Here is a 14,751-nt window from a genome sequence, read left to right on the forward strand (position 1 = left end):
TAATTTAAGGTTTTTATGTGTATAGGTGCCAATATTTTACGATTTTACTTTACGTTTGTATCTTTTAAGACAAAAATAGGTTTCGAATTTCATGTTTAATAATTATTGCTTCTATTATAAATTATAATAATTATTAAACCAAAACACACATAATATTATAAATACTACAAGAGAGCAAAATTTGCTCTTTCTTTATTTTTAGGATTGACCAAATTGTATTCTAATATCTACTAATATGTAACCGATAAGATTGAATAACATACGGGTTTACTTGTGTATTTGAGCTACAACAACAATATTATATTCCACCACAGACAGTGGACTTGATAATTTGTCAGGCAACTCGATCGCGAATTTTATCGAAACTCCAAAAACGACAAATGACAATATAACAAACTCCGGTTTTCCGGGCTGCTATCAATTCGGCGTGTCGAGCTCCAATGTTTTTACAGATGTTCTTTGTGCTTTTCTCAACTAGAAATTTCGAAAACGCGTTTGAAAACTGGCTTTTTAAAAATATAATAAATGCAAACACGAGACCGACGACAGTCAAAAACAACGTAATAATATTATAAATACGAAAATGTTGTGTATTTCGGGCGTTCGGCGTGGCCGCACTGGGGCGCTGGCGGCGGCGCCTCTCCGGCCGACATGTGCGTTTCGCTCGAACCGGATGGCGTGCGTGCGCGTGGATATTTCAGTGATTCATTGCCCGTCCGTCGTCCGTCCGCGATTGTCGTCGTCGTCGCGGTTCACCTCCGTCACCGTCGTCACCACCGTCACCGCTGTCACCGCCCCCGGCGCTCTTCGAGTACTTACGAGTTTCTGTCGCAGCAGCATTTCTCCGCGTACGACTGAAATCCGTCACCACCAGCCCTGCAGGTAATGCCTACCGATGTATTTTATTGCCGTCGATTTCGTTTTTCTCCGCCCTCCCCCGAGACGATTTTCTTGTGTAATGAGACGTAAATGCATTTTTTTTCGAACGTCTACTGCAGCATCTTACTGCACATATTTTTATATTTAACATTATAAGCGTCGATACTTTTATCGAATAACACTCATTTGGTTTAAAAAAAAAAAAACAATTAACCTTTTTGAAAATGTTTTTTTTTATACTTAGGTACCTAATTTTAAGTCGTCGACAAACAAAATTGTTTTATGTAAGAATCTGCATTGTTATTATTTTTAATATTATTTAGAGTATTTACAGTATATTCGTATAATCAGATTACTTGAGTACTTATAACTCTAAATACGTATTACTCAAAAATTACTAGTTCAAAATTCGATTTTTATGCACTGAAGGATAGCGCGAAAAATATTCTGACTTTGAATAAGAAATTAAAATTAATGTCATTCAAAAGAGTAGAAAACTTCAATATTAGTAAAATAATAAAAAATGAGCGTTTTTCGATAAAAGAACCACCAAGTGTCACCGCAGCCGTATTTTTGTCGGTACTTACATATAATAATATAAATATATAATATTCCGACGAGATGAAAAAAAAAATCAAAAAAAATCTCTTTTCCCACATTCCGTGTCGAGTGTATGACGCGTCAAAAGAAAAAAAAAATAAACAAGTAAACGTTGTTATACAAAATAACAGTGAAAATTCTTTTCGGGATCACCGGGCCGTGAAAACCCCCCATATGGTCAGCTAGTTTTTACGCCGGATTCCAGGGTAATTTTTTTCGTATTAGTGCTGTATACCTACGGCCTTGTGAAGAATGTGAGCAATTGTGTTTTGAGTATTTTCATTCCGTCTACACAGATACACATCGTTCTATTATAATATATTTATACACAATATACACACGGGCAGAGTATAATAATAATAATATTATACATTTATACTATTTATACTATTCTATTATCGTGATGAAAGTATACAATATAATATTTTAGACATTTATAGATATTTATAAATATTACTAGTCGGCAGTCGCTGGAAATGGTGCCGTAATATAATTTAATATAATAGTATGCTTCATTGCTTTTACGAATTGGTTCGATGAATAACTACGTACGTTTGATTGTTGTGTGGGCAGTGCATAATATTACGTACTTCACTATGCTCGTGGTTTTAATTAACCAGAAATTAACGAAACATCTGTTGCTTTCAAACCAGGATATCTTTGTTGTTCATTAAAAATGATTTTAAATACCCATTACGTCATAATATCAGTCAAACCCTTCTTCATTTTATTTTATTATTATCATTTGGTTTTTACAGTTTTGAAAAATGCATTATTTGTTTACACGTCATGTTCAATTAACAATTGCATTATCGCACTGAGAGTAATTATATTATTATACGTAACAAAACATAGTACGATTATTTATGTTATTTTTTTCTGAAATTCAAGTATCTGTATACTTACATACTATAGATACTAAACATTTGGAAATCCGTGCATTTATGGATAACATTTTTTTTATAAAATGTTCGTTGGTTAGTTCCTTTGGTTATACCTTTAAACGTTACGACTTATCAATTATTACAAAATTATATAAATGCTTTTAACGATAATAATAAAATATTATAATATTCATAAAAATGTAATTGTTGAGGTATTGGGTAACTTCATGAACTTGTTACTAGTATAGTACTTATATAGTCTATTATGGCATTATTGAATTATTCATTTATAGGTTATTCATTTTTAAAATAACTTAAATTGATTAAGATTAATATGCAAAAATACTAACCATTATTCTTGTATAATAAAAGTTATTTTGTTACATTAATTTTGAATTGTAAGAACTAAGCATTCGTAGTTGAAATAATATTTGTATTGTTACTTCTAGCCCGGTTCTAAGTACATACATAATACAACAATGTGTAGGTACCTAAATAAATATGAAATATTTATTTACCAGCTATATTACTATATTTCTTGACGATATAATATTTTATAATATATTCAAAATCGAACGTTACTGTTGCTCCATAATTAATGTTCTTAGGCATATAAGATAATATTAGGTTACTTAACATAAAAAAAAACTTTTCCGGTCATAATAATTATTATCTATACTCTCAAGTCATTAAAAATATTTGTTTATTGGGGCCAAATGGCCAATACACATAAGTTTCATCGAAATTCACTACCCACGTTTGCCTATTGGCTTCTAGTCCGTGGGATGTATATATTGTATATTTGTATACATATAATAACTTATTAATACACCCATGTGCTTTTCTAAGGTATTGATATATATTTTACTGTCAAGAAACTAATGTAATAATCGTAATAAAGCTGTTTAACAATAATTAGGTATTTTAATAAATTACCTAACATATTTAAAAACTGTCGGCCAAACGATTATATTTCAATAGCAAGTAGTTATGGTTTGTTGTATACCAAATACCTATTATTATCTTTTAGTGAAAAACAGAATTTATTTTAAAATTTAGTAGTAATAGTTCCTTGAAATTTATTTTGTATAAACAATTTAGTGTTAGTTTAAAAAATGATTCCATAATCAATTAGTTTGTGAAAATAACATTTAAATAAGTATGAAAGTGAGCTATTATAATTGTTATTTGTTTTAACCTATTTCTCATGTACCTATATTGTATGGGTTGATTAAGAAGTTTTTTTTAATTATATTAAATTGGAATGTCTTATTAGATCTGATCTCGTTAAAGTCGACGAGTTAAAAATGTACAATCGCATGTACGATGTTCACACATTTTATTTCAAATTGTTATACTCTAATACGTTTATGATATATATATATATATATATATATATATATTTAAATATTAACAAACGCTACGCTTGACAAGATATATGTTATTATTACGCATCATTTAAAATACATAAATCGTATTTATAAATAATAATCTTATGTATATAGTATATTTATATATAATACATAAATTATAATGTACGTAATATACAATAATCCAATAATAATAATAACCAGCAATATGGTAAATAAATAATAAACGGTAATAATAATTATAGATTATATTATTTGTTTACCGGGCCATTTTTAAAACTTAAAAATTAAAAACGTCATATTAGTATAATGCATACTTTATTTAGAGAACTTTTTTTACTTTTTTATAATACACACATTAAGCGTTGTACATTATTATTACCTATCTATAATATTTTAATAGCTTTAAACCGTTAGATTGAACACAGTTTGTCTGTACAGGATGTCCCACAGTGATTCGTTATAGGATCTGGTACGCGCGGTGGTATATTATAGATTTCATCATTTCACCACCGTTATAAATTTCTAAATATTCGTGAGACACCCTGTATACAAGTACGTTGTTAGACCGCCTGTAGTATTAATTGAAGCTAGCAGCAGCTGGTGTTTTGGTCCCGAGATCTTTATTGAAGCTGAAACACAAGGGCGTTGTGTTCCGGCTGCTGGTCTATGTAACCGGAAAATCCTTATTACTCCCTGCCGGTTGTCGTTTATTTAAACTAGGTGCACGATTGTTGTTTGTTTAGAATTAACTTTTATTTTTTATTGTTTTTAGTGTTTATGGAAAAGACGCATTTAGGTGGGTACACTTAAAGTATAATATATGATATAATACATATTATTATGTTTGTCGTTTCGGGTAAATCGCTTGTCAAACATCTCAGCTGTCGAGTGTGAAGTGTGTTAAAGATATTAAGTACGGGATTTTTTTTACATCCACCCACGTTTTATCATTATTATACGAAAACAACTCACCCGGTATTTTACACGTGTAACTTAATGTTAATTTTGTAATAGGTATTAAAATATTCATTAAAAAACTGTATTTGGCTAATCATGTTACAATAATAAAAAATAAATTATATTTTATCATGACAAGGGTCAACGACTACGACTATATTTGACTACTATATAACTACCATACGTATTTATATTTAATTGTTTCTGTGTGTTCTACATACAATCGCAAATAGACCCAAGCACATAAAATAATTTCTCAGATATAATCAAACATTCAAACTATTGTATTCAATAATGATATCGTAATATTTTGTATGTTTTAGTTATAATGGATGTTTCTTTGATCTCTTAATAGGTAATAATAATAATTTTTTATTCTGTTACAATAATAATATCAACACGTGAGTATTAACAACATTTTAGACATTTTTTGTGTATACATATGGTTTACACGCATATTGCTTAATATATCTTTTAAGACCGAAATACGAATGAATGTTTACACTTTAGACAATATTATACTTAGTACCGTACAAAATATTCAGATTATAATATTGGAGACGTGTGATATTTGCACATCTGTTATACCTTATACCTAGATAGATATAGATTTTTTTTATTTACATACATTACTTCATCATAAAAAAAATTATTCAATAGTTTCAATCATATAATAATAAGTAATAGGTAACATATCTATTACTCTACAAAAGATAAATGTGGTTCATTTTTTTTTTTTTGATCCATTATCGATCGATTTAAATAATTGCGATGTAATTAATACCTATGACCAATCACAAACATATCTACATCAGTATGACAGTATAGACAAGATATAAGTGAACTTGACAATCTCAAGTGTTTATAATTTAATATTATACTGATTCTAAGTTTAGTGTTTACAATAATTTACTATTGATATTATCATGAAAATAACCTATTAATTAGTATACAATTATGCACCTTTTTCCTGTGGCCTATAAAATGCCTATCTTTAAGTCGATATTTTATACTTAACGAAATACGTGTGATAATTAAAATTTTACCGTTTTCTACTAAAATGTTTTAGTAAAAATTGTATTGTGAACAATTGGATAAGCATTTATCTAATTGTTCCTATAGGAAATAAATATAAAAATATATATTTACAACTTGATTTTCTAGTTTTGAATTTATAGCGCTTAAATAATTATAATTCATGTTTATCACAATTTTGATTTGTCTTAACAATATTAATTATTTTTGTACTGAAACGTTCAATAAATCGTCTATATTATATTTTTATAATAATGTATTGTATAATGCACGCAGGATGCGTTCCGTGTTTTGATTTTTTCGCACATGACCGTGACACCACCACCAGCTGTGGTTGGATTTACTATATACTATTGATAGTAGTGTCCGTACATAGTATAAGTCCGTATCTAATGTCCGCACGTCATTTAACACGGGTATAATATGACCAATTAAGAGCGTTTGTGTTTTGAAACCCCTACATTACTTCCGATTCGGTTTAATCAGTGGTGCGTGTCCGTAAAGGGGAAGTGCACCCATTAGTGTGTAAAAAAATGTGTGCGCAACTCGAAACTAAAATTATAAAATACCGGATATCGTAATGGGCGTAAGTATGTATATATAATGTATAATGGTATAATATAATGTTGCAGTACGCGTGCACCTATATATGTATCCCTTGCTTTTATTTTATATTTATAAACACACAAAAGGACAAGAGCAATGCATCAAAATGATTGCGTGATCCGGTTCAGTACAGAGGCTGTCCTTGGTGTATCGCGGGTGGTATATAACAGTATTATTATTGTTATTATTTTACCCATTACTCGTATATACAATGTATGATATTGTGTATATAAATAGTATGTGCTACCGGTGGTGCCTACAACTATCCATATTAATAGACAGAGATGAAAATTTGTCGATCAGAGATCCGGTGAATTATGACGAAGGCGGAAACGTATTTTATGCGCCCGTTTGATTATACTATATTCGGGCTACCCTAAAGGATTGCATATAGGATGATATTATGATATAATATGACAATATCGTTTCCTTTTTTTGTCACATTATATTTCCCTTTTTTATTATTTATTGAAAGTAAAATAACAATTTTTTTTTAAAATTGGCTTGGTAAAAACCGTGTCTTTGAACTCTCGTTTTATTTCACCTTGTACGAGTAATGATATAGCTAGTGTACTGCATATATTATAATTGTTCAACACGGATAGAAACTGTCAAGTAGCTCCCACTAGATTTATTGCGTTTGGCATAATAATATATTACGTATTGGTATAAACGTACAAATGTTTTCACTTGTAATAAAACTGTAAGTATATTGGGTATACGTGATATTATCACATATATTGTTGTGTTGTCGACTCGATTTTATAGTTTTTGATAACAACTATATAGGTAATAATATATGCACCATGCGTATTAGTATTCAACAAAGAACAATATTATTGATTTATAAACATAAAACATTTGCACACAATACTGGGGTAATAAATAACGTCCGGGTGAATAAAATAACTGTTCGAAGGCTTGTTACATGTGTCTAAAATTCATTACCAAAAAAAAAAAAAAAAAAAAATCACTCGACAGATATTATATAGGTGTATACTTTGGCAAAAAATAATGAACGATCAGCACTCCTGTAGCTTAGTCCCGGTGGTTTCCTCGCAAAAGTCATTGTTGCAAAAATTAAGAATGAAAGTTGCATTGTATTTTTGAAAGTACAATTTCGTCATTTAGGTACTTATAATGCACATTGTGTTTTGCACACAATTTGTTGACTAATACCACTCTTACCACTTTTGTAAAATATTTTATTTTCTGTTATTTGCAGTATTTTGGTATCGCTGTGTACACTGGTGCGTGCAATAATCTCCATTTGTGTTGTGAGGTCATAGCCCATGAATTTGGATCGCTGAACGCCAGAACAATACTCTTTATTATACACCTGCGTCTAGGTTAAGTGTTCCTACGGCCATAGTCGTAAAATCGTGATGATCGCAACTCCGTTCTCGTACAGGTAAAACAAATAAGTTACCGTTTGCAAAATGATATTGTATTAACTTTTATAGAAATTAATAGTCAATAGTCAATATATGGTGTTATTGATAAACTTAATAAATAATAATTAATATGGTTGTTATTTATACGCATTTCATTCCAATAAATTTGATTTACTATAATTTACTATAATCATATATTATACAGTATAAATTATCCGCAGTACGAATATTATAGTAAATAGTTAAGTGTATCATTGGTATCCTAATATTTTATGTATTCACTATCCTCCGGGAGTTATATTATAGCAGGGGTGGCCATTAATCTTAATTTTGGGAGTCGCAAATTTATGAAGCTAATTCGAAGCGAACCACATAGTTAAGAGATGTTTACAAAATGGTTTATAAAATTAAGACTCATCTTTCATTTTATAACAAATGAGGAACATTTATTTATTTATGTTATATAATATATATTATGTAGTTACAACAAACCAAGCCACTGAAGAATAAACACACTAAACTTTTTGTGGTACCTGCATAATTAGATACTGCAGGAAACTGTTTTCTTCTATTTGATTTTAGTTTATAATTTAATTTTAGAATTTATTATGTGTTTGTGGGTTGGCTGCAGCTGTATTAAATTATATCGTTTCTTATTTACTTAATTTATTATTGTTTCAACGTTGTAGTTGTAATTTCAACGGATACAATTATTTTGGTTTATTTTATATTAAAATTATTACTTTAACTTGGACAGTGCAGTAAAGGTTCTTTTGGCGGCAGTTCGAATAAAATATAGTATTTAGGCTACTTGTGATCAATCTGCTCATGAATTTGTTAAAACATTGTCTGACGACTGACGTCATTTTACATCTGTTTGTATTGAAGTTGCATATTTTTATAATATTTATTATTATTTTCCTAAATCTACTCGTTGTTATATAATATTTTATATATGTATATTTTTTTCTATACAATTTTATGACATAACTACATTTTTTTATAAGACGAACTCACTAGTAACATTATGCAGTACATTATACCTAATATATTATATTTCAATATGATATCATTTGCTTAATGTTTAAAAATTACAATTAGGTTTTTACAATATCAAAATATTTTCGTTACTTATTATGGTTTGTCTTTTATGTCTTAACAGCTATCTGCTACTATGCGTATAAAAATAATAATATAGGTGTAATGTATATATTACCATATTTGATTAATGGTTAGTGTAACGAACTGTTTAATTTATTTATAGGTATGACCAACATCAACAAAGTTCAATTAAGCAAATGTTTTAAAATTGTAACCCTTAACAGTTTAAAACAACTATTACTATAGCAATTATTCACTAGGTAGTACATGTATGTTAAGTTTAATAAAAAATTTCACCTCTACAATTTTACAAATCAATCTGTTATGCAGCTTATTATTCGATCGATTATAAAATATATTATGCATATTATATAGGTATATTAATATATAACATATTAAAATTTCCTCTGAATCACTGAAAAATTCCAAGTATATAGTTACGAAAAAATATAATTTATACAAATATTGTAAATTGTAATGTAGTATTCACCTCTGGTACAGTTGTATAACACGTCCTTGGAACAACGCGATATTCGTATTCGATTCCACGTAATGTTTGCTATATAAAATTATATAAATTGAATATCCATTATCCATCCTTTGAGAAATAATAAAATATGAAGTATGGAAAAGGACGCCAACTATCTGTAATAACTACATAAATCTATAATTTTTTTTTATGTATATTATAGCGTGGTCCCTACTATTAGTAATTAAAAATTAAAATCGCCGATCAGGAGAATCCGAATTAAAATTGTTTTTTCTCCTGGTAATTGAAGAATTATTGATATTATTATGTTATTCACGAGCAGCACTATTTATTATTGATTTTTGGCACATCAACTATTCGTCTATACCTCATGTTTTATCGGTAAATTATGTATAGTATAAACATAATATTATATTTATCGAAATTGTCGTCTCTTGTTAAAGGTTTGAATCGTCTTATAATTTAATGCCTTATAAATATTTGTTTATACTTTGTTACCACCTGTATGTCTATGGGCTGTGAATTTTATTCATCGTATTATATTGGTATAATATACTTATTTATTAAAACCGTAAAGATATCGATATTCTTTATGGACAGTGGACACGTTATAAATAATATATCAATCTTATAACTATATGCGGCATGCATTTGTATTTTGTATTGTAATTAATTCATTAATTAAATATTCGTATTTTAATATATGGAAATTATTTTCACGCCTAAGCTTATCTGATCTGTTGTCAAACTTACGCTATTATGAATAATATTATCATTATTGTTTTGTTTCTAAAAATTGATAGCACAGTGGCGTCACATTATTTCATTAATATTAATATTTACCTTCCAATATTTATGTACCTATGTTGTATAGTGTATAGGCAATAAATAAAAAAAACCTAATGGGATGTTAAATGCATACTATTTGTATACCACAAAATGACGCCACTGTGATAAATGATAGTATAATATACAATCAGGAAATACATTTTTTATAATGTGCATAACGGATAATACCAAGTGTAATCAATATTTTAAATTTTTTAATAAAATGCCAATATTTGATTAGATAGAAAAAAATTAAAATTCCTATCAATTGGCATATTTTTTGTAATTCTATGCGTTTCATTTGCTTTTATTTTGTTCTACTTTGGTACCTAATAAGTAATAAATATTACATTCACATAAATCATAATACCGGTAAGCGTATATAGAAATTCAACTTAGGAAAAACATTTTGGTGTGTATTTCGAACAAGATTTTTGTACCTTTAAAGTTTAAATCGACTCTTGTTTAATAAATAATGCTCATAATAGTATATATTTTTTATTTTATAGTTTATACATTAATAATTGCGCGATTTCATTTATTAATTTAAACTATTTAAAGTAGATGTCGGTCAGGCACACAACAAAGCCGTACAATGCAGTAATTACTCAACCACATTTACTAATGTTCCCTGTACGTTTGGTTATTGGATATCAGTTTCTCTATGAATTCGCAATAATGTTTTACCTGTATATTGTACTCTTTTTGAAACCACACAATGACACAATTTGCATTTAAGGCGTGAATATCGCAAGAAAAAAATGTATGCAATGACAATTTGGCGTTTCGTAACACTTAACACTATACTATATGAAATAATATAATATTATAATATATTTGCCGACTTGACATATAAGTGCCTACACGTGCAAAGCTCATGCAAATAAATATTATAAGTGCAACATCCGGGTCGTCTCGGTCGTCCAAAAGAAAAATCTAAATACGACGATCTAAATATCTAATTCTGCAGAAACGTCTTAAAAACGAAATCAGTGTGCTATTCACATTTCACACGAAACAAAACACTAGCGCACCAGAAGAATATTAATAACAATGTGTGATACACTTTTCCTTGCAAAGCTACCATATGTTTGGATTATTACACGTCTCTTAATAACAACAATTTCAAACGTTTTTTTGGCGTTTATATACCTATTAAAATATTATTGCATCGAGCGGTGTTGCTGCACACCTACATATTATGTGTGCAATGTTATAAACCAATTATATTTGAATATCGCGTGGGATAATTTTGAACTTGACTCAAATTTAGCAACTAGGATACCACTATTATACCAGTTATAATATATATGTATGTTTATTATACCATAACGCCGCCGTGTCCCACGTAAATCCGGCGAGTCCGACGTTTACCATTCTGGTCATGATTTTCCGTCGCAATACGCATGCGTCCGATGCGACTAAATACAAACTGTTTGGTTTTTCGTCGGATTCACGTGACACGTGGGACACGACGTAAGTCAATGTTACAACATTATGTAATGATATTCATTGGTGGACATTTGTGGGAGGGACTTAGCTCCCTGAAATCCCATTATCTCCCCTCAACTGTTCCGTACTATATTTCTTTATTTGAAAATAATATTTGACGATGTTTTAACTGTATAATAATATGCTGCAGTCTTAAATATACTTAATATGATAATAAATTGTAATTTAAAAAAATATATATAATATATTTAAACTGTTTTTGCCTTACACAAATTATACTCATATTGGTTTATCTGGTTAATAATATGTACACCTACATTAAAAAAAATTAATTTTTGTTTTTTGTTTACATAATCGTCACGATTGCGTATCGTTAATTGAATGAAGTAATTTTTGGAGAATAATGAGAAGCCTCCTCCGCGAGTCGTGGTGTCATCTGGGTAATGTCTTAAATGAACAAATGGTTCTCAACAAATTTTAATACCTAATAAGATTATTTATGATGGGCCCTTTTTTTCCTCGCTCCGATGTGCAAATATTATGTCTTTGGGGAGGGTCACTTACTCACTTTACTGGTGCTTCCCCCCACATCTAAAACAATACGCCCATCTGTAAGGCCCCGTCAAACCGTTTTCATCTCGCACGCGCAAAATCCCGGTGGAATATTGCAATGATTAACTATTGAGTGTAATTTTATGCTTATTACTTCTACAAAAACACGGCGATTAAGCGTCAATTAGCTTAGCAACGATGACCGTGCGTAATGCAGCAGGTATTCCGCCGGAGGAATGGAATTAAATTATGTATAAATAAAAAATAATGGGCACCTAATGACCGCGTTCACGGAAAGTAAATATGGTTATTTGTCAGCACATGTGACGTAAAAATATTCGCCTTAAACTCGATCGTCGAGCGTCTATTATACTGGGAATCGTTAAAAAATAATAACCCCGTTTCGTCAACATAAATAGGTACGTGCAATGTCCCAGTAAATAGTTATGTATATGCTTTGGCGTATTATTATATTAATAATAATATTATCAACATTGTCGACCGCGGCAAAACCAGTTTAAAACGAAAATCGAAACGAGTACCAATATTATTATGTTACAATATGTCGCGTAAATATGCGTCTGCAACAACAACTGGTGAAGGACGTTTGCGCCGTCCAAGTTCGAATCCGGAACTTTATAATAATATGTAATACTATTGTGATAAAGTGACTTATAACGTATTTATGTATAGGGAATTTCGGTGCTATTCTTACAAACTTGGGTGTATTCGCATTCTCGTGTCGGCGAAGGTGGAGTCGAAAACTTATTTTCCGTTTGCTGTACTTCTACTTTTATACCAGATTAATGTTATTTGATTTGAATTGTTTTTTATTTCCATATTAAACAATGGTTCATATAAGCTATGAGAATAATAATTGTCACACGGATTTTAAGATTTTTAGACACCGCGCCGGCGTTGTGATAATCGATAGGTACTACCAGAAAACCACAAAACCGTGAAATGGGTTTCGGGTTACGATAAATCTCGTCGTGTATTCAGTTGCTTAGAGCACACATATTATAACTTATAGGTAAGTTATAAATATGAAATTATTCAGGAACATCGATTGAAGTTCTCGGGCCGTCCTTTATAAGTTTTCCCACTAAAGTAGCTGATTTGCAAAAAGTAAAATAGCTGGTTTTTTGGCGTTTCACTCATTTTTGCGAAGACGTTATTCTCAAATTGTCTACGGAAAAAAAGTCTGAAACACTGCACACCTTTGTATTATAATATAATACGCCTATAATAATTGCATATACACGCGCGAGCGGGGTTACATTATTTTTTTTTTTACCAAAACAATAGAAATAACGAAACGACGCTCGTCCGGTGGGAAAATAAAATGATAATATTAGGCACATTATCGTCGGTGTCGTCGTTTCGTGTGATAAAGCGATTCGACTTTCCGCCCGCGAGCAACCATTCGACGCCAAGTACGCTAAGTATATACACGCTGTACCTATTATAATATACGTTTAGGCGCGGCCGTGTAGACCGAGTAAAACGAAAGGATATGATATTATTGTATTATTGTGTTGTGTATTGTCGCCGTTATTATATTTGTGCCTATGTTATAATAATATATAGGGTGTTCCATTTAATAAGTAAGACACTTGTTATTCCAATAATTGTTTAAGTTTTTGAAAATATATGTTTTACATAGGTAATTGTAATCTATTTTTAAAGACAATATTTTTTTTTTGTTACTCCTTTTTGCAAAGCACAATATTTTTTTGTGCAATTTGATGTACAAAAATCGAATTTTGGACGAGTAGCTTATGAGTTATAACCTGTGAGCAATTATAGTTTTGATGAGCGGAGTGATCTAAACTTTAATTTTTTTCGACTGATAAACTAACTGTCCGAAATTTGATTTTTATAGATCAAAATACTCCGAATTATATTCTGCTTCTGAATATGTCGAATATGAAATAAAAAATGCACGTTGTCAGTTAAGACAGTAAAAACTTAAAATATAATAAAAAATATAGTTGTTTTCATAAATGTTGTCTTAAAATAACTTGAAATGTTGTAAAAGAAATATTATTAAAAATGTTATGATTTTCGGAAATGTATAGTGTCTCGTGGTAAATAGCTCACCCCGTATAGACGGAAAAAGAACTCGGGAGAGTGTGACGAAAAATCTCAGGAGCATCGGTTTTCAATACGTAACAATTTCCTTTATCCGAGATCCGATTTTTTTTTTTACCGATATGGGCTACGGTGAGTGTATTTCCATTCATCGACTCGTTGTTGTTATTTATTATTATTGTTATACTTACACGGGTACTGCGTTACACGCAGAGACATATTTGCGGTCGGGTGTAGAATTTTGTACGAGTCGCCGCGACGATGCATGATGATCGTGTGATGATGATGATAATAATAATATAATATGACGACAAATAATAATAAATATTATTATATATATTATATGGCCCGTAAAGCGTATACCTACATAATACACAATATTATACATGTGTATAACGTTGGCCGATGGGTGGCGTCGGCGTAATAGGAATAACATGTGGTGTACACCGCATAATATGTGTATCATAATATTATATACCCGATACCGGCTCAAAACCGCAGCAGCA

The 14,751-nt window shown here is 30.1% G+C and overlaps 1 protein-coding gene across 2 annotated transcripts in view; it reads left to right on the top strand.

The window, feature by feature from the left end:
• The first annotated feature begins 713 nt into the window (after window positions 1–713).
• The window catches only part of LOC132935911 (uncharacterized), a 30,292-nt gene continuing 16,254 nt past the window's right edge, over window positions 714–14,751 (top strand). The window contains exons 1-2 of one of the 2 annotated variants that reach the window (XM_061002549.1): window positions 714–882; window positions 7,560–7,745. The gene's annotated coding sequence lies outside the window, so the exon portion shown is untranslated. The remainder of the gene's footprint in view (window positions 883–7,559; window positions 7,746–14,751) is intronic. The other variant, XM_061002550.1, reaches the window with a different exon arrangement.

This window comes from Metopolophium dirhodum, chromosome 1 (assembly GCF_019925205.1).
Source record: "Metopolophium dirhodum isolate CAU chromosome 1, ASM1992520v1, whole genome shotgun sequence".
Lineage (NCBI taxonomy): Eukaryota > Metazoa > Arthropoda > Insecta > Hemiptera > Aphididae > Metopolophium > Metopolophium dirhodum.